Source organism: Camelus bactrianus, chromosome 1 (assembly GCF_048773025.1).
Source record: "Camelus bactrianus isolate YW-2024 breed Bactrian camel chromosome 1, ASM4877302v1, whole genome shotgun sequence".
In the NCBI taxonomy this organism is placed as follows: domain Eukaryota; kingdom Metazoa; phylum Chordata; class Mammalia; order Artiodactyla; family Camelidae; genus Camelus; species Camelus bactrianus.
This window is the reverse complement of record NC_133539.1, coordinates 102,135,234-102,157,037: the sequence shown is the minus strand read 5'-3', so window position 1 is coordinate 102,157,037 and position 21,804 is coordinate 102,135,234. Positions and strand designations below refer to the sequence as shown.

The window sequence follows — 21,804 nt, the reverse complement described above, 5'->3', positions numbered from 1 at the left end:
ATGACAGTGGTCAAAGATACAAACTTCCAGTTATAAGATAAATAAGTAAGGATATAATACACAACATAATGACTATAGTTAACTATACTGTATAGCATATTTAAAAGTTGTTGAGAGAGTAAGTCCTAAGAATTCTCATCACACATTTAAAAATTTTTTTCTTTTTTTTTTTTTTGGTATCTCTACAAGATGATGGATGTTAACTAAACTTGTTGTGATAATCATTTCGCAAATTTGTAAGCCAAATCATTAGGCTGTACACCTTCAAGTTATACAGTGCTGTATGTCAATTATATATTAATAAAACTGGAAAAGTAAAGATACTGTTGCAAAATCTAAAAATAAAAATAATAACTCACTTTTTAAAACCACTCCAAAAGGAATTAAGACTGTGACTGTGTCATAACAAAATATACTGTAATACAGATTCACACTAGAAAATGGGTAATAAAACAACCCTGAGTGGGAAGCACAGAAGAAAAAAAGAAGGGCAGTTATCATCATGAGACATTTTGGCATCTCTACAGGTGCTTCAAGCAAGAAAAAACATCAAGCATGAAAAAACAATGAAGTAAGGATAAATTGGATGAGCACTGTAAACCAACAGCTAATAAGAAACTGGAAAAGAAAAAAGGAATAGGAAAGCCAAAATCATAAAATAAATAATGTTAAAAAAAAGAAAGTATTAGTAAATTTCAAGCTAGTCTTAAAACATATAGCTACTCCATTGTACCTTGGGATGAAGTGTGGTCTTATACTGCCAAACAGAGGTTTTAGAGTTGCAGTGATTTCCTCGCATTGAGCATTCCTTTGGGATGTCATCAGAGTCAGGATGCTCTCTCCTCGTCAGTGCCTGCAATTTATGTTCAAACAATTATATCTCAGAACCCACATGTTCAGTCTCCCAATAACCTTTGTAAGCAATCCCCCAGTCAATTTAACTCCTTACCTCTTAAAACGGATTTTATATATTTTACAAAATAATTTATTAAACTACAAAATTAACAATAAAAGCATTTAAAAATAAAGAACTGAATTTTTAATTTTGATAAAATAATTTTACAGTTTTCTGATTTCATGGTAAGAGCTTTTGATATTTCATTGCAAAAACTTTTATCTACTCCAGTTCTGTGAAGATTTTCTCCTCGGTTTTCTTCTAGAAGTTTTATGTTTTAGTTTTTATGTTTTGATCGATGACTCATTTCAAGTTAAGTATCTGTGGGTTTTGAAAATTAAATCAATGTTACATTAATAGAATAATTTTACTTGGTAATGTAATATTATTTTTATGTATTGCTGGATTTGAGTGACAATATTTTGATAAGAATTTTTGAATCTATCTATGTTCATGAGGGATATTGGTTTATAGTTCTGTTTGCTTATAATATCCAACTGGTTTTAGCATATTAGGATAATGTTGGCATCATAAAATAACTTGGCAGTGATTCATTAGCACTATTTTCTGAAGGAGTCTATGTAAGATTAGCATTGCTTTCCTTTCAATATATGTTTGAATCTACCAGTCCAACTTTGTGGGACTGGTATTTTCTTTGTGGGACTGGTATTTTCTTTGTGGGATATTTTTAAATAATCAATTTCCTTTTTTAAAAATAGAAGAGTTATTTACATGTGTTTTTTTCCCCCTGTACCAGTTTTATTAATTGGGCCTTCCAGGAATTTTCAATTTTATCCTAAGTAGTCATAGCTTTTAACAAAATATGTCATTATTCTTTTAATGTATGTAGGCTCCAAAGAGTTTTCCCCTCTTAAATCTTGTCTTTGGCAATTTTTGTCTTCTTTCATTTTTTTATAATAAGTCTAGCAAGAAGTTTATCAACTTTATCAATTTTTTCAGATAACTATCTCTTTGCTCAATTGATTTTATCATTTATTTTCTATTTAATTCATTACTCAATTCCTTATTTCATTCCTTCTACTTATGTTGGGTTTAAATTTCTTTTTTACTTTCTAAAATCAAAGCTTAAATCATCAGTATTTAAATATTTCCTCTTTTCTAATATTAGCATTTAAAGCTATAAATTTCCCCATAAGAATTATTTTAGTTGCATTCTACAAATTTTGATGTGCTATTCGCATTACAGTTCATCATTTCATTCAGTTCAACATTTTTTCTAATTTACCATATTACTTATTCACTGAACCATGGGTTATTTAGAACTGTGTAGCTAATTCTCCAATGTTTAGGTATTTATTTCCAGGTAAGTTTTGTTATTGTTTTCTAAATTAATTTCATTGTGGTCACAGAATACATGCTGTATGACTTTATTATTTTATTGGAACTTCTTTTATAGTTCAACATATGATCTATCTTGACAAATATTCCCTGTGCATGCAAAAAGATGTATTCTTTGTTGGGTATAGTTTTCCATAATTTCAGTTAGGTCATTCAGGATGGTACTGCTATTCATGTTTCCTATACACTTAGAAATTTTCTGTCAACTTATTTTATTAATACTGAATTGTGTTGAAATCTTCAACTACATTTATGGGTTAATTTATTTTTCCTTTCAGTTCTCTTAGTTTTTGCTTCCTGTATTTTGAAGCTCTGTTTTAGGTTCATATGCATTTAGAATTATGTCCTCTTGGTGAATTGATCCTTTAATTATTATGAGATGATATTCTTTACTTTGGTAATATTGCTTGATCTGAACAATACTGTTTTGTTTTATTTCATCCAATATGAACACAGCCACTTTAGCTTTTTTTATGACTAAAAACCTATCATTGTCTTTATATTTAAAGTGATTTTTTTTTTACTTTGGATATGTTTTTCAGGTCTAGATGTTAATTTTAGTTCTTTTTTCATATTTTTAATTCCCCTCATTTTTATGTTTTCCTCTAAATCCTTAAAAATATTTATAATTTCTTTTTAAAGAATGTCTGCTAATTATCATCTATTTTATTTGTGGCTTTGCTGCTATTAACTAACTGCATTCTTAGTTTATTAGTCGCTTTTTCCTGCATTTTGAATAATTTTTGATTCAATGCTAATGATGATTTTCATGTTGTTGAGTCTGGAGTTTTAGTTTTCCTCTAAAGAATGCGCTTTTGTATGCGTGGAGGGAGGTATAATTATTTCATCCATTTGAGGTGGTTTAAAAAGTTTTGTTCATGAGATGCTAGAATAGCCTTAATTCAGACATAACTTAGCCTTCTTACCAAGGTATGACCCTTTGGGGATCTCTACTGAATTCCTTGATTGTTCACCAATGTTTCTCCACTTTGGCTGGTCTGAGCTCAAATATCTCCCAGGCTTGTTCATGTTCTCTGCTTCCTGTCTTTCATTCTGGAAAGTGCCTTCAGTTAGAAAGGTGGAATGATTGTTGAACTCACTTAAGTGGTCTCCCTTCTCTTTAGGTTCACAGCCTTCTGTTGCCTGTTTTCCAAAGTCTGAAACCAGTTGTTTCTCATATTTTGTCCAGTTTTTTAGTTGTTTATGGTGTACAAATCTAGTACTTGTTACTTGCTTTATATTTTTTGCCTTTTTATTGTAAAATTAAATTAAATTAAACACATAAAAGAAAATGTAGCTTAGTGAATTAATGTAAAGTTAAATGCCTGCCATGCATGGTCTGAATTTTTGTGTCCCCCCTCAAATTCATATGTTAAAATCCTAACCCTCAAAGGTGGGGCCTTTGTTTAAGTCATGGGTGTGGAACCCTCACAAATGGGATTAGTGCCTTATAAAAGAGGCAATAGAGAGCTCCCTAGCCCTTTCTGCCCATTGGGAATACAAGGAGGTCTGTAACCTGGAAGAAGGCCCTCACCCAACCATGCCAATGTTGTCATCATGGACTTCCAGCTCCAATACAGTGAGAAATAAACTTCCATTGTTTATAAGCTACTCAGTTTTGGTATTTTGTTATAGCAGCCCAAACGGTCTAAGACAAAACCTTTATAACCACCACCCTGGCCAAGAAACAGAAATTGGCTAGCTATCCTGGAAGCCTCTCTGTATGCTATTCCCCATTCACAGCCCCCTTCTATCCATATCTAGTATCTCAGTTTTTGTAATACTCATTTCCTTGGAGTTTTTGAGGTTTTCAATCATCCAAGTGGGCACCCTTAGACACTATATAGTCTTACCCATTTTTGTTACCTTGAATTGTCTTGTAAGTCTCTTTTCATGTAGAGATGTTCCCTTCATCCCTTTCTTTTCTTTACTATTTATATTTTTAAGAATTGAGCTGTTTGTCTTGTCCAGTTTCTCACAGTCTGAATTTCGCTGATTATGTATTCATGGTGTAATTCAACATGTTCTGTTTTTTCTGTTTCTTGCAAGCTGTCTTCAGGATCCAAAAGCTTGATAAAACTACCTTTTTATCCCTTTGGTAAGACTATAATTTTCATCTGAAGGCACTTACAGCTTGTTTTCACTCAATTTTATGTTTGCAGCCATTTGTGTTCAATGCTTAGATTCATTGATTCATTGGTGTTTGCAAAATAGAGATATCCTAATGTTTTTATTAGCTGGAATAAGTTTATAAGAAGATACAACCTCATTTACTATTTACCAATTGGTATGGTTCATTTAAGAAGGGAGAAATGAAAGCTTACTTTTTTCCTTTTATTTATCTTTTTAAGATAATGACTTGTGACTGACTGTATTAGCTTTTTATGGCTGCTGTAACAAATTACCACAGACCTGATGCTTTAAAACAACATATATTTGTTCCTTACATGCTGGAGGCCAGAAGTCTGAAATGAGTCTTATGGAGCTAAAAATCAAGGTTTCAGCAGGGCCACACTCACTACAAAGGCTCCAGAGACAAGAAGAATGCAATCCTCATTCATGGTACATCCTCCATCTTCTCTCTTTAACAGTGTTTCCATCACATGGTAGTCTTATTTGCTGTCTGTAGTCAAATCTCCTTCTGTCTCCCTCCTAGGAATACTTGTGATTATGTTTAAGACCAACCTGGATAATTGAGGATAATCTTCCCATCTCATTACCCTGAATTTAATCACATGTGCAAAGACCCTTTTTCCACCTACAGTAAAAGTCATAAGAACTATGTATCTTTAAAGACCTACCACAGTGACAAATACAATCTTTTAAAAATATATTATGTAAAAATATATTATGAACTCACAAATTTAAACATATTTTATTGGCCTCAATCCATTTTAATTTTTATACAAACTATGGTCAATTAGAGCCTCAATTTGACTTCTGAATCCTTGTGACATGACCTTTGTAATATTCTATTTTTTCTCTGCTATACAGTATTTCAAGATGTTCTTATATTTCCTGCTATAGACTTGGAATCAGTCATATTTTGAAGAAGCCAAGGTTTCCTTTAAAAGAAAATAGTATGTCAAAAGTATAATCTGGAAGCTAGGGTTGCTATTTGCTACTTGTTGGTGATGTTTTTATTAGATTTTTCAAATTCAGGTCTACATAGTCTTTACTTAACCTTTCTTATTTTACATCTTTCCACACTAAGAATCCTCATTCTTAAGGTCACAAGTAATGATAGATTTAGAATATATCATAATTGTTCATTTGCTTTATCTCACTTATTTTTTTATCCCATTTAAGTATTTAAATATATTACTCCATTTCTTCTGGTACAAAGCACTGCTGTTAAAAAAATCTGATGATAATATAATGTGATGCCCTTATGAAATATGTGCTCTTTTCTCTAGAGTCCCCAAAACTATTTTTTCTTTTTCTTTAAAGTCCAATAATTTTACTAGAATATTTCTCAGTCTTGCTCTGGGTTAAAAATCTCAGGCAATTGTGTGCTCTTTTAATGTATATTTCACAACAATATTTTTCAGCAAGTTTTTAATATTTGTTCTATTCTTTATGTATTTTTTTTCTTTTTTAGGAACTCCTATATCTGTATGTTGAATCTTCTATTAATATCTTCAATATTCATCATTTTCTCTCAAATCCTTTTTGTTTCTTCATTTTGTTGTGTTTTTTTTAAAAACTACCTCCCTCTAATCTACTATTTCTTGTAAGGCATTATTTGTTGTGCTTGGATTTGTGTGTGTGTGTGTGTGTGTGTGTGTGTGTGTGTGAGTGTGTGTGATTTTTTTCTTCTAGTTTATTCCTCAGCTCTGAAATATTTTTTCTTTTCTTTCTTTTTGAACTGTATCGCTAATTTCTAAGTTTTTCAACTCTAATTTTTGTTTTTTTTCATATCTTGTATCTTTTCATTAAGCAATATTAAGTCTCTTAGGTCATTTTGACATAGTATGTTTCAATTTGCATACATGATGAACATGTCTTTTTAGTGTATTTTCTTTGCCTGCAGGATTATTCTATTTCTTCTTGTCATCTTTTCTTACAGTTGCTTGTATGGTATTTGGCTTCAATAGTTTTCCAATGATCATTTTTAAATAAATTTATTTTGCATAACTTCTTAGAAGATTTGGGTCAGATAGTTTTTCAAACTTCTCATGAGCTCCCTTTTCTGTTGTTTTCTATATTAGTAAAACTACAATTGCTTGCTTGGTGCAGTTTCCAGCTCTGTTTCCGTCTCCCTTTTACCTGGATTTTTTTTTTCCTTTCATTTTAGTTGTTTCTATGCTGAACAATTTTGTTTCATCTCAGCAGTTTCTCTTCAGTATAAGATCTTGTACTTGAAGGGAGCCCTAGTGTCAGTTATGAGAATTTATGGGAATAAGCCAACACTAAGACTTATCTCTGATTATTGGAATATGCTAAATGTCTCCCAGTTTTAGCTACTGTTCTCAAATTGAGTTACCATAATTTCCAGTGAATACCTTTTAGTTTATGTGGCTTTTTTCTGTTCTCAGGTCCATCAGATGCCTCACTGCTTCACATTGCTTTTTCCGGCATAGACACCGATAGGACACAGGTCTTGTGACTACTGATGGCTTATTCCACCTGCTTGTATTCTGAGGCTTGTGAGGAAAACCTGTTGTCTTGTTTGCAAATACTGTTTTTGCCTTTGTTATCTAGTTGCAATGTGCTTTTGTGTGGGAATTCAAAAGATCTCAAACCTATGCTACCATCTCTATTACCATCTTCTCACAATCCCATACAGTTACTAAAGTGAGATGACTTAATATAAAAAAATTAATTAGATATTAAAGAAAGTTGAAAAGGAACTCTTGAATATCATAGAGCTAGAAACTGTAGGAAGCAACTATCACATCTAGATATGCGAGACCAAAGAAGAGTGTACTGCTTGGCTGGTGCTGGCATTTCTGAGTTCAGATGAGGGGACTGTAGTCCTAAGAGAAGCTGGAGCACCATTGGTACTGGTTTCCCTGAGGGGCCACAATCAGAATGGTATTTGAAAAATTGCAAACTACAGTCAACTGCTGCTGTTGTAAGGAAATGTTACTGCCAGAATGAAGCTTTATTGGGGTGATGTTTATAGAAACAAGAAGCAAATGGTAAGAAAAAGAAGAGTTTCTTTCCTCTTCTTCCTGTCTTGTGATCACCCTTATTTCCCCCTATTGACAGAGCTCAACAGGGAACAATCTGACAAATCAGAAAGGCAATATCCAGAATTCTAGTTCCAGCATCACAAAATGAAACATAGAAGGGTAAAATTGAAGCTGAGAGATATTTTAAAAATTGGCTTATAATTGTTATATTCTCTTTGTAAACTGTGCCTTTTATAGTTGCATAATCTTTATCTTGTTTAGTACTTTAAACCTTTTTATTTTATCTGATGTTAATGTTCCCTTTCTTCCATTTTTTGTATGCAATTGCTTCTCTCCTTTCCCATTTTTTGTTTCGAAGTCTTCACTGCTTTGTTTAAATGTATATGTTTGTGTGTGTTTTAGGAATATATTGATAGTTTTGTTTTTATCAACTTAATCTGAGAATTTATTTTATACATTGGGGAATTTAATCATTTGTGTGTTTTAATCCTTTCACCCCACTTTGTATTTTTTTTAAGTTTTCCTTATTTCCTTTTAAATATTTCCATTACTAGTTTTCCTGTTTAATCATTATTATTATTTATCTTTTTCCTCTTTTAATTTTTTTAAATTAATTTTTTATTGAAGTATAGTCAGTTTACAATGCTGGGTCAATTTCTGATGTACAGCATGTTTCAGTCATGTATGTACATACATGTATTCCTTTTCATATTCTTTTTCATATATGTTACTATAAGATATTGAAACAGTCCTCTGTGCTATACAGTAGAAACTTGTTATCTATTTTATATACAGTAGTATCTGCAAATCTTGAACTCCCAATTTATCCCTTTCTACTTTCTTTTCCCTCTGATAACCATAAGTTTGTTTTCTATGTCTGTGATTTTGTTTCTGTTTTGCAAATAAGTTCACTTGTGTCATCTGTCATTTTTTTAGATTCCACATGAAAGTGATATCATATGGTATTTTTCTTTCTCTTTCTGGCTTACTTCAATTAGTATGACAAATTCCAGGTCCACCCATGGTGCTGCAAGTGGCATTATTTTATTGTTGTTTATGGCTAAGTAGCATTCCATTGTGTGTGTGTGTATATATATATACACACACATATATATATACACCACAACTTCTTTATCCAGTCATCTGTCAATGGACATTTAGGTTGCTTTCACGTCTTAGATATAGTAAATTGTGCTGCTATGAACTCTGGGGTGAATGCACCTTTTCAAATTAGAGCTTCCTTTGGATATAAGCCCAGGATCTGCTGGATCATATGGTAACTCTATTTCTAGTTTTTTAAGAAATCATCATACTATTTTCCATAACAGCTGCACCAAACTACATTTATTTCCATTAACAATGTAGAAGGCTTCCTTTTTCTCCACACCCTCTCCAGTATTAATCATTTGTGGAGTTTTTAATGAAGGAAGGCCATTCTGACTGGTGTCAAGTGATACCTCATTGTAGTTTTGATTTGCATTTCTCTGATAATTAGCAATACTGAGCATTTTTTTTCATGTGTGTATCGGCCATTTGTATGTCTTCATTGCAGAAAAGCAAAAGTAAAACATTCTCTGGCATAAATCTTAGCAATGTTCTCCTAGGGCAGTCTACCCAGGCAATAGAAATAAAAGCAAAAATAAACAAATGGGACCTAATTAAATTTATAATCTTTTTCCTCTTTTTAGTTAGGAAATCCTATTGTACTTTCCACTCAACAGGTGATTATCACTTTCATATACACAAAATGAAATGTATATGAAAGTAAGGGTTATATAAAAATAGGAAACCAATTATTTGTTTGCTAGGTGATCTGTTCCTTCACTGGATGAACCCTTTAGAACACTTACTTCCCCCTTTCCACCCCCAAACTCCTAGGATTCACTGATCTATTTTAATTGCCTTTGGTTAGAGTCTATTATCAGGGTTCCCTTGCAGTATGCCACTTTTATTTCAAGAATAAAGTTAGTACTCATATTACACATATTCAGCCACTCTGCATCTCTGTTTAGGTATTTCTTTAGGTAACAGATGTGCCAGAGCTCTTTCGTTTAGTACATCTTTCCATCTCTTGATGTCTGTATTTTCCTCCATTTTTTTGTTGTTTGATTACAGTCCTTTCCTTTACTATTTCCTCAGTTGTGCTACTCAATGATATATTCCATTAATCTTCACATATTCCCAAACAATTGTCTTTGACGACTAAGTAATATTTTGGTTATATTAGAGTCATTCGACCATAGTCTTTTTTCTCAATATAAATGATACCAAATTTTCTTGTAGCTTTTAATATTGTAAGTAAAAAGTGATCTGATTCTTTTCCCTTCATGATTAATTCTTTTTCCAAGGAAGATAATTACAGTTTTTTTTCCTTTATCATTGGAACTCAGAAATTTAACCGGATTATTTCTAATATGTCCATAACAAGACAGTATTAAAAGTCAGTATGCAGAGAAAGGTGAAATCTCAACCAAATGATAGGTCCTTAAGATATTAATGAAGATTCTATAACCCCTTATAATTGTAAGATAGCGGTACATCTTTCAAGTAGCTATTCTGCTTGCTAATTTGTGACTGCTGGTATTTCCTTTCTCATTAATTGTCACTAATCTAATTAAATGAGTCCTTTCTCCCCTGTTGACTACAATGCAATTCTTGGAATTGGGCTTTCATTATACTAGTGTATAAAATAAATCATGATAATTTTGATGTATTAAGAAATTAGTTGTCTTGGCTTTGCTATAGCTGGTGGGAACTTCCCTCTTTATTTTCTGCAATGTCATTCTTAGTAAATAACAAAGTCTTATTTAAAATTTTGAGTCTATGGTTTTATTTTCCACAACAGGGTTTTCTTTCATCAGTCTTACCTGAGTGAGATCTTTTATTCAGCAGATGAATGTATTTCTCCAGTTTAGGGAGTATTGTTTTTCTATAAATTTTTTTTTGCTATAAAATGTTACTCCATCATTTCCTCTTCCTCCTTTTGGAACTCTTGTTATTCAGTGTTGGGTCTTCAGTATGTGTCTTTCAGTTCTCTGTTCTTGTCTTTTATGCTTTCCAACCATTTTTATTTTTGTTCTGTGCTCTCAATTGTCCTCCTTTTAATATTTCATACTTCTAATTCTGATGTATGATTTACACGCTGAGCTTTAAAGTTTGAAAATCATGATTCAAATCCTTAGGTTTGGATAGAATGAGAAAGGGATACTAGTTAATGTGCTCCTAAAATTTCCAGACTAAAGACTCAGGCTTGAAATAAACATCTCAAATCAACAGAAATGAAAAAGGAGTAACAAATTGTTATGTTAGCTTGCTAGGGCTGCCATAAGAAAATACCACAGATTGAGTGGCTTAAATAATAGAAATTTATTTTCTCAAAGTTCTGGAGGCTGGATGTCTAAGATCAAGGTGCTAGCAATATTGATTTCCTCTGAGACCTCTTTGTCTTGCAGATGGCTGCACTCTTGCTGCCTCTTCACATGGTCTTTTCTTAGTGTGTGCACGCCCTCTGGTATCCATTTATCTGTCCAAATTTCCTCTTATAAGGACACAGTCAGATTGGATTAGGATCCATCCTAATGGCCTCATTTTAACTTAATCATCTCTTTAAAGACCTTATTTCCAACTATGATTATATTCTGAGGATTGGGGGTTAGGATTTCAACATACGAATTTTAATTAAACACAATTCAGCCCGTAACAACCATCCATGGAAAAATAGATATTTCTTTTTAACATCAACTAATTCTTTTATCAACCAGGTTTCCAACAATTCAATTCAACTCTGACAGAAGCAACTAGAGTTAGCATCAGGATCTACAAGTGTCTCAGTTCCAAGAGTGCATCCACTCGGGAAGCTGGCCACAGATGGGGTGCCAAAGCTACTCACATTACTGCTCAGCAGACTAAACATTCAAGGGTTTCCTCAACCCTCTCTATAGGTTTGGTAACTCACCAGAACAACTCACAGAACTCAGGAAAGCATTTACTTATGACTACTGATTTATTATAGAAGATATAACTCAGGAACAGTCAAATGGAAGAGATGTGCAGGACAAGGTATAGGAGTAGGGGTGTGAAGCTTTCATGCCTTCTCTGGATGTATTAACCTCCCAGCACCTCAGTGAGTTCACCAACTGAAAAGCTCTCCAAACTTCACTGATCAGGGGTTTTTAAGGAGGTTTCATTACATGGACATGATTAATTAAATTACTGGAAATGGGTAATTAACTCAATCGCCAGCCCCTCTCCTCATCCTGGAAGTTGGGAGGGGGTGCTAAAAGTGTAAGCAGATAAGGTAGGGGTTCCCCAGAGAAAGAGAATCAGGCATGACTTTCTTGACATAAGAGAAGTCATTTCTGGCCTAAGCCATTTTGTGATCTAAGCTTGGCCACAATGCTTGCCCTTAACAGGTCTCACTTATTAATGATCTTAAAAGAAATGAGGGAATGGAGGAATAAAGGAAAAATAGTCAAGAAACAATAGTTCTGTGATAAAACAGAGTCCAAGTTCCTCCTCAAGGGATATACATAACATTTTGATACGTATTTTTGAGTTCTGGGTTAAGGTCACCATCCAGGTGGAGGACGATAACTACATGCTGAGACCCCAGACTGGTTGGAACCTAAGGAATGATGAATGTTGACCTTTTCTGACCCTTGTGACTTCAGTCAACTAAAACTTGGACTTGATCAATTTGCCCCAATTCTATGCTGAATTCTTCCCTGCTTAAGCCCCTTTATGAATATGCATACATTGCCCAAGCCCCTTCATGAGTATGCATGTACCCTTGGCTTAAAACCTCCCCAATTTTGCTGTTTGGGGAGACAATGCTTTGAGAAAGATCTCTGGTGTCCTCCTTACTTGCTGCAAGAAATAAATTCTTCTCCCACTCTTTGACTTTCTTTTGTCTTTTGGCTTGACACTCAACCAAGAGGCAAACCTAGTTTCTGGGTAACAAAAGTTCCAAGCTTTTAATCATGGATTGGCCCTCTGGTGACCAGCCCCTAACATGAAGCTGTCTAAGGGCCTGCCTTATTAGGAAGGAAATCCTAAAAGTTTTAATTTTGTGCTAGGAAATGGAGGCAAAGAACAAATATTTTTCTATTATACCACATGCAAAAAGGTGATACTGTAAAATACTTTTGAGCCCTTGATTAATACAGACTGGGAAAAATGTCATTTAAATGTTATAAGTATGCTTGCTTTTTAAGAGGTTAAATTTACCTTTAGATTATTTTTCTAAGACAGCCATAAAAAATGTGCCCACAAAGCAAATGTAAATCAAGTATATACCTATTGTTCTTGGGAAAACTTTAACAATCTTGAATGTAAACATCTTAGAGAAGCTGAGTTTTGTTTAGTAAATTAAATGTATCTAGGTATCAGGTTTCTACAGGTTTTTTGGCTTCCTTGTGAAATGTGTCTTTTTCTTTTTGGATTTGGATCACCCTCTGTATTTTTTTTGTCATTTTCATTTGAACAGTTGTTGTAGGAACTCTGATACTGTAAAGAAGAAAACTCTAAGAATTAGAGAAAGCTGACTGGAAAGGCCACACTAGAATTCAGTTGCAAACTCATCCATCTTTCGAGTCTAAGCAAGTGACATAAATGTTTGTGAAACTCTTCATTCTAAAACTATATGTAGTGTGAACAGTTTAGTGGTAAAATGGGAAAGTTTGTGCCTTCTCAAGGAATGTAATTTCAAAATATTACATTCTGAACCATGGTGGAGTAACAGGGACCAGATTTTATCCTCCCGCCAAAACAAACAGAAAACTGGACAAAATACATTAAACAATGGTTTTCAGACTCTGGACAATGTCAGCACAGAATAGTGATCAATGACCCTGTTAAAAAGGAAATAAGGAAGGTAAGCCCTATTTTTGTCCAAGTTCATTTCTGGAGTTCCCAGGTTGGAGCATGTGGAAGGGTTCCCAGACAGAAATCAGCAGTCACACCAAGCGTTTGGTGTTTGAGGATGCCAAATTTTCTAGAATTTGCAAGATATGATAATGTTGAGGAGATATAATAATGTATAGAAAGTACTGCAGAGAACTGTAGAAGGCTGACCTAGAGTCTTGCTGAGGATTAAGCTGCACATTGAGCTGTGACTTAAAAATATCTGTGGAATTTGAAAGTAATTTTAAAACACATTTTTTTTCTTTTTAGTATTTTCTCTGAAATTTCCTTTGCAATTACTTCATTTTAAGAGTGAAAACAAGGTTAAAAAAATGTAATTCATTGGTAGTCATTTTGATAGAAATGAACATTCCAAAAAATGAATAAAAATACATGTTACAATTTAATAATTTTTATAGGAAAGTTTTACTATTTACTATTGGTCATCACCTTGGTATTTATGACTTTAGCACTAAATTATTTTTTCTCTCTTGATATTGGAGACTACATAACTGTTTCTTAAACTGCCGTTCATTATCTACAGTTCAATATTAAGTACTAGTGTCTCAAAGACTTGGGAATCAAAATCTACCACAAAAAAGGATTAAAATGTGCCTTTGTATAGGGTTTAAAGCTTCTTTTTAAATAAATTATAGAACTTCAATTACTGTATTTACCCTTGAGTCTGCAAACTGATAGCTGCAATTAGGTGCTATCTTATGTTAAAATGATGTAACATTTATAAAAATATACATTATTTTGATATTCCAGTTTAATCCACTAAGTTGCTATTTTTAGTTTATCAGTAAATTCTAATGGTCTTGTTATCATTGATTAGATCACCACACAATATATTTTCTTATCTGTAACTATTTAAATTATATTTTCTAAGTAGCAGGCAAATCTTTAAGGAAGCTTAGTTATAATAAAGGAATATGTAATCTTTCTGTTTCCTTTGATGTGATTTAAAATTTTAATTCTTGACTTTCAAACTGAGCAGGACCCTTTGGGGCCTTCCTGGATACAAAAGCCTCTCCCTGTCTCTTTTTTCTTGATTGCAGAAAAAAGCTTCAGTCTCCCAGGATTTCCCACAGTTCCAAAGAGCAAACTCAAATCATTACTAATTAGGAAAGTGAGGGAATGCAGAAACAAAGGAACAGCAGTTAAGCTAGATAAGTAATAACAGCCTAAACAATAATTCAGTGATAAAATAAAACCCTAGTTCTTCCTCAAAGGATATACGTAACAATCAGATGCATATCTTTGAGTTGTTCTGTAGAGACTAATACCCCCAACCAGATGGAAGATGGTGATAACATGATGACCACAAGCCATAGATCCCAGACTGGATGGAACCAGGTTGCTGGTTAAGATTCCTGAAAGGTCACCCTGTTACTGCATCACCAAGCTATCAGAAGAAAGTCCACAAGCTGCAACTCTCACCCAAAACATTGCCTTTAAAAACCCTTCCCTGAATGTCATCCAGGAGTTTGGGTCTTTTAAGCACAAGCTACCCTTTCTCCTGGCTTGGGTCCCTGCAAATAAATGCTGTACTTTCCTTCACTACAACCCAGTGTCAGTAGATTGGCTTTGCTGTGAGGCAGGCAAGTGGACCCAAATTTGGTTCAGTAACAACTTCTCAAAAAATAACTAGAGCTTTACTATTTCCTGAGGGTGAGGGCAGGGGGAGGGAAATGGAAAACACCCTGCATATCAATCTACTTTCCACAGAAAATATATAGCAGCACAAGGAGGACAGAAAAGTAGTAGACGGTCTGTCAAATCACAAAGACCAGTGAATCAGTTACATCTATTCTGAACTCAGTTCTACTGGGTATAGTGTGTAATTAGATTATACTAGATGATAAGACATCACCAGTTAGTACCTATGATATTGTGATTTATAATAAGAAATACATATTTGGTCTTAGGTTCCTGACCTGGTTCCAAACCTTGGAATTTCCTGAGCAGAGAGCAATGTGAACACCTTTTGTTATAGTATTTGGTCTTTTGTCTGCAGTTATTGAAATCACTTAGGAGCCATCACGGTGAAATGGGTGTCCTGTTATTCATAAATACCTCCCTTCTACTACAACTGGGTTTATGTTAATCAGGTGATTTTTGCAAAGCACATAAGGATGCTGCTGGTTGCCAGGGGAACCCACCTGAATAGAGGGTTGGAACTTTCAGTCCTACCCCTTGATAACGGGAGAGGGAAGAGGAACGGGGCTGGAGGTTGAACCAATCACCAAAGGCCAATGATTTTATCAGCTGTGACTATGTAATGAGAGGGCTTCATAAAACCCTAAAAGGATAGGGTTCAGTGAATTCCTGGGTTGGTGAACATGTAGAGTCTAGGGGAGTGCACACTTGAGGAGGGCATAGAAGTTCTGAGCCCTTTTCCCATACATTGCCTATGTATCTCTTCTATCTGGCTGTTCCTGAGTTATATTCTTTTATAATAAACCAGTAATCTAGTGAATAAAATGTTCCTCTGAGTTTTGTGAGCTGCTTTAGCAAATTAATCAAACCCAAGGAAGGCACAGGGTGAGAAGCATAGATGATAACCTGGACTTACAACAGGCTTGTGAAGTGGGAGGGAGAGTCTTGTAGGACTGACCCCCTACCGTGTAACCTAAGGAGGGGTCCAGGGAACCTCTGATTTGTAGCTGGTCATCCGATGCACAGGTAACAACCTGGGCTCATAATTTTCTTCTGAAGTGAAGGACAATCTTATGGGACTGTGCCCTTAATCTATGGAATCTGATGGTGTCAGAATTGAGTTAAATTGTAGGACACTAAGCTGGTGTCGAAGAATTGCTTGTTGATGCAAGCAATGCCCTCCCATGCACATATACTTCCCACACAAGAATTGGTGACCAGAATCTTTAGGTTTGAAAATGGCAATTCTTGATTACTTACCTACAGTGTTTATAAACCTTGCTATAAGGAAAAAAACAAAAAAGTCAACATATCTCAACCACATAATTATTAATACTAAATACACACTATGTTTGATATCCAAGTACAAAATGTAAATAGCCTTCCTCAGCTGTGGCTGATCTTTTTACCTGGCACAGCCATTACGGTGGAGACTATGGCAGGTTTTTTACCTAAACTGTGGTTTCCACGAAGGGATCCATACTTAGAAGTCTGAGCTTTAGCTACCCAGAAGATGCTGTAGCTCTGAAAAGGGCAGTTGGGGTTCTCCAAGCTTTCTGGAATGCTTGCTTAGAGAGAAGAGCAGTAGGCTGCAGCTGTCATCATCCAGCAGAGGTGGCAGGAACATCACTTGCATAAGCCAGTAGATTCAAAGAGTAGGAGACATAGCATGTGAGGCTTATGAGGAAAATAAACTGTCAAGAAAAAAAGAAGCAAAATTACCCTAGTGCACAAAACCTACTCTCCTAAGAAGAGTGCTATCAATGCAAAGATAATGTCTGTAGCTACAGGAATTTGTTATGACACTTTAATATTTGCTTATATCTCAGTATTTATCACAAACATGTAATAAAATTTAGTATGTATGTATCTGTCTCCTCCACTAGACTGAGAACCCAAACCTACAGAATCTTGTACTTGGGTGGAACTGAATAACGGGCATTTTCAGTATGTATGCCAACTCAAAATAGATAATAATAATGTTCATTTACATAGGTTTTGGTTTTACTTTTCAAAAGATCTTAACAATTGGATATATAAGTGACCTCTCACTGAAGTGGTATTAATTTTTTTGTCTTTGCGTATCTTATTTTCTCTGCTAAAACAAACTGGAAAAAAAACAGAATTATTAAAAATTTACTAAGAGAAAAATGTGCTTCTCTGGATTAGCGTAGTCAATGTAGAAAACTGTGCAACATTGCATGTTAATTTGAATTAACATGAGTCAAGAGTTATAAACTGCAGTTGCATTTGAACTCATTTGAATTATTCTAACCAAGTCAGAAAACTCTATGATTCAATTCTCAAAGACAAAATCATGGTTTGGTGTTTGTGAAATTGAGAAGTCTATTTTCATATCCAATGGAGTCAACTGTTTGATATTAAGCCAGTCAAAAAATACCTGTGTATAGCGTTATTGATTAAAAATTTATTTAAAATAGAATAACATGTACTTAGAATTCTATTGAAACATTGAACATCTTTTAACTATAAAACCTGTCCTTAAGGTACATCTAATGTACATAAACCAGATAATTAACATTACTTAGTAGAAGAGTTACAACTGACATTGTCAAGTGTTTAAATTCTAGGCATTGGTGTTAGAAACAGGGAAAAGACTAACATTTTGTGGGAAAATGACTGTATAAGTCTTTTAATTAGACTGAAAATAATATTTATACTTTAATAGATAACTATAGGTTCAACAGCTAAATTAAGTTTAGAAACACAAATGTGGCACTGAAAAAAATAGATGTGAAAAATTTTACTTGTTATCTTCCTCTTCCGTTTCCTTCAATCTTCCCCATCTCAGTAAATTGTAACTCTTCTAGTAGTTTAGGACAAAAACCATACAGTGATAGCTGATGCTTTTTCTTCTCTCACATCCAAACCTTGTGTAAACTGTTAGATTTGTTTTTGGAATATATCGAGAATGTTCTCAACAGCTTCTTTATTATCAGCTGTCATTTCTAGTTTGAATTGTCCCAATAATATTTAATCCTAAAGTGTTCATTGTTTCAATTGTTCATCCATCTAAGCATCCAACAATTACAAATAAACAACCACTTAAATCAGACACTGTTCGGGGCACTTAAGAACACAGAGTATTGCCCTTTTGGTCTTTACAAAAGGAATATCTCTTAACCATTCTAAATTTACTATGATGCATTGTTCCATTAAATAACTGCCAGGGCACTAAACAGTCAATACTGAGAAAGTTAACTCAATAAGGAATCATTTTCCAAGTCGGGATTCCAATGCTTTGCTTCCAAACCAAACTAAACTGGAGAGCCTAATCGATATGTCATTAAGGATATTCTGATAGATCAATGTCACTAATGATCTTTGGCAAACAACACTGAAGGAATAAAAAGTACTGGACGACATTAATGTATAATATTCTTTTTACTCCTCTCAACTTAAACGAACAAGATGTTTTATTTAGCCTTTTCATCTCTAAAACTGAAAAAGAGAAAAAGAATTGATATTGAACTCTATCAGATTCTAGCAATAAATAATACTCATCCAAGAAAGCTTTACCTAAATGATAAAAAGCCCAATTTCTTAAGAAATGTATTTCAATATTACTTTTTATAATATTCAAAGTTGATACTTATATTTTGATTAGCTGTATACTAATAACAGTTATAATGATAAATTTTTCTGAGTTGACAATGTTCAGAATATTATGATCACAAGATATGCAATAAATGTGTATCTACACTTTTTTTTTTTTTTGCTGCAGGAAAGAAATAATAACCAATAAGACTCTCATGCCTAAAACCATACTACCTAACAGTAGAATTCTGTAGGTCAGAGTTTCTCAATAGCACAGCACTATTGACATTTTGTGCTGGTTAATTCTTTTTTGTTGGGAATTGCCTTGCACAATGCAGGCTATTTTGCAATAATCCTGGACGCTTCCCACTAGATGCCAATAGCCCCCACTTCCTATTTATGACACCAAAAATGTTTCCAGATATTGCCAAATGTCCCCACCCTCACACCACGAGGCTATATTCCATGAGTACCACTGCTGTAGGAGATATAATAGCAATGTAATGTAAAAGTTTGACTGTCAAAGAGCTAGCTCATTTTTAAAAAACATATGACGCATATTAAAATAGCATGATATTCAATTCCATTACATACATTTAAAAGAGCTATTGTAAATTGACATTTTACAATGTACTGGAAATCACATTAACTGTCATTAATTAAATTTACAGGGAAGAAATTTGGGTATTAGCTTATAATCCATTAGGCAAAAGCATTCTGTAGTTTATAGATAGGTGGGTAATGTACATTAGCATTCATTTACTGATCTTTTTCTAAACCCTTACATGGTACTTTAGGACATTCTGAGTTATTCCATATAGCTCTAAGCCTCCTGCCCTCCCCTCCACCACCTTGAGGAATGTATTAAGTTCTTGAAGACTACCTTTCTTGATAAAAGTCTAGAAAACTTAACTGAAAAGAAATATCAGGGCTTTTAAACAAATGTAAAATATTTAGATACAAAGCAAGTATTTTTCAATATTCAACTTACAGGTTAATAACCTTTTTTTATTTCTACTCTTCAAATGATACCTATACAATTCCAAAGATTTGGAGGCTGAAAATAGTTTAAGAACTCCAGAGATCTTTTCTATACATAGAAGCAATACCTCTTTAATCCTGTTACTGGTCCCCTAGTCTCTCATTATGCCTCAATTTCCTCAGCTTAATCACTGGCAAGAACGACAATGGAATCATTCACTCTAACTATAAATATAAACACATATGTAGTGCTTTTATTGTTTTAAAGCAATTCCACATAAATTACCTAGTATTAATTGAACAGATCTACAGGCCAGGTAGAAAAGATGTTAGGGATAAGAAATTTGTAGTTTAGTAATAACTTGCCTAGTTTACAATTCAGCTGCAGCAGCAGCAGCAGCAGCAATGGTATAGCTGACACCTCCAGATAAATCATACCAAACTCTTTTCTTTCAAAATCCTCATTTGAGATTTTACTCACAACTTCACATTGTATGGAATTCTGGGATGCTTTGAAGGCAAGTTAAACAAATTTCTGCCAAAGGTGGCAAAAAGTCCCTCGTTTTAGTAGTCAAATTTCTTAAGCAGTCACTTTCTACAGGCTTTGAAGACTAAATCTTCTACAGACTGGTTTGTCTGTAGTCACTGCAACATCATTTAAAGATCACTTCTATGTTGAATATAAATTGTACAAAGGTTTTATTTTAGTTTGAATTCTTACATCACGAAGGTGAAAACACTGACTTCAACAATTCTTCTCAAGAGAATGGCTCTGCCTTTTACAATCAAACAGCTGCTTAGAACTCAGAAATGAATCTGACAATCCAGTATAGACGTTTCTCATTAAGTTCCTCAGAATTGATTTATACATGCCAGTAAATGGGTCTTCTAAAAATCACTGTTCAGTCCCTACAATTAACTCAGTTAAAACCCCAGATATTTAATATCACATCAGGAATCACTCGTCCATCAGAATAACTACCCCTCATTTCAACTATTCTCGCGCTAAAACTAACAAGCATGATAATTACATATTTCAGCTATTGTAGCGTCTGGGTCCTCTAAAACTTATACTCAAACAAGGCGCTGTAGTTCAGCATTTCCGAGTTATTTTCTGTCTGGCGTGAATCGGAGCCAAGGTGCCTGTGTGTGGAGCACCCGGCGGCCCCGGGCGCCCATGGCTACCGCCGCAGCAACGCGTCGCGGCCCGCGGGGCAGGCCCGAGCCTGAGGGAAAGGGCAGAGGTGGCCGCCCGCGCGCCTCAGGGACCCTCAGGGGCGGCGCCGGGACGTTCGCTTCCCCGAGTTGAAGGAAACGGCTTCGGGGCTGGGCTGGGAAGGCTGGCGGAGAGCAAGCCAACTGCTCGTCCCCGCTTCTTCGCAGTGTTTAGGGCAGAACTCCCGGCGACCCCGCCGCGTCAGTTCCCTCTTCATCCTACTTTCCTTTTTGTAACATGGTGTCTCGCGGACTTCGTTTTTTCCGTGCCCAGTCAGGGTAATTTAAGAGGCCTCCACAGATGTGACAGTCGCCAAAGATGAAGCCCACAAACGGCCTGCCACCCCTCACGCGTTTCCCACGTTTTCCCCGGCTGGGCCGCCCCCGGGGGCCTGGCGCGCGGGCCCCGGGGAAAGCGAGCTCACTCTGGCGGTCTCGCCCCGCCCCCAGGCGCGCGCCCCACCCGAATAAGGCGCGGGGAGCACGCCGCCCCGCCCACTCTGCCGCCACACGGCGCGCGCCGCGCAGACGAAAGGGTTGCAGTAGGCTTTCTCAGTTTATTTCTCCTCCCCCGCCAAGAGAATGTTTCCACAAAGACAAAAGACAGGCCCCAGTAAAAGTCAACAATCATAAAAGATTAACTATTACTAAAAGTAATTTCACCACAAGAGCTCACGAGTTTACCCTGCCTCCAGAAGCTCAGCTCCGCCCCCACAGAGCCGGCCCCTCAAAGCCGCCCCCGGGAGCCCGCGCTTACGCTTTCCGGGCGGCGCGCGACGCGCTGGCTGCGCCCCGCCAGCCACGCCCCCGGGCCCCCTCCCTCTGGAGAGCCAGCGCGCACGAACTGGGGCGTGCGGCGTCAGGGACGCGCGGGCACCTCTTCCTTCCCACCTTTCTACACTGTTGCTACTTTTCGGTGTGAGATATTCCAGCTTCTCTTTCCCTTCCGTGAGTCCCTCTTTCCCTCTTAGAGACCTCGTTCGCCCCGCGGGCGGCCAGCCCCGCCGCAGCTCTCGCGCCAGAGCGAGCAGTGCGCGTGCGCGCACGCGTGCGCGTGGCCGTCAGGTCCCCGCGCTCCCTCCCCCTCTCGCTGCT

General features: G+C 35.7%; 1 long non-coding RNA gene across 2 annotated transcripts in view; it reads right to left on the bottom strand.

Annotated features, from left to right (window-relative positions):
* The window catches only part of LOC141578620 (uncharacterized), a 34,359-nt gene extending 12,578 nt beyond the window's left edge, over positions 1-21,781 (bottom strand). Inside the window, exons 1-3 of one of the 2 annotated variants that reach the window (XR_012509163.1) lie at positions 21,601-21,781; positions 16,407-16,649; positions 734-853 (exon numbers count right to left, since the gene is read on the bottom strand). This is a non-coding gene — a long non-coding RNA (uncharacterized LOC141578620). Of the gene's footprint in view, positions 1-733; positions 854-10,734; positions 16,650-21,600 lie in introns of those variants that run through there. The other variant, XR_012509162.1, reaches the window with a different exon arrangement.
* Between the last annotated feature and the right edge of the window lie 23 nt (positions 21,782-21,804).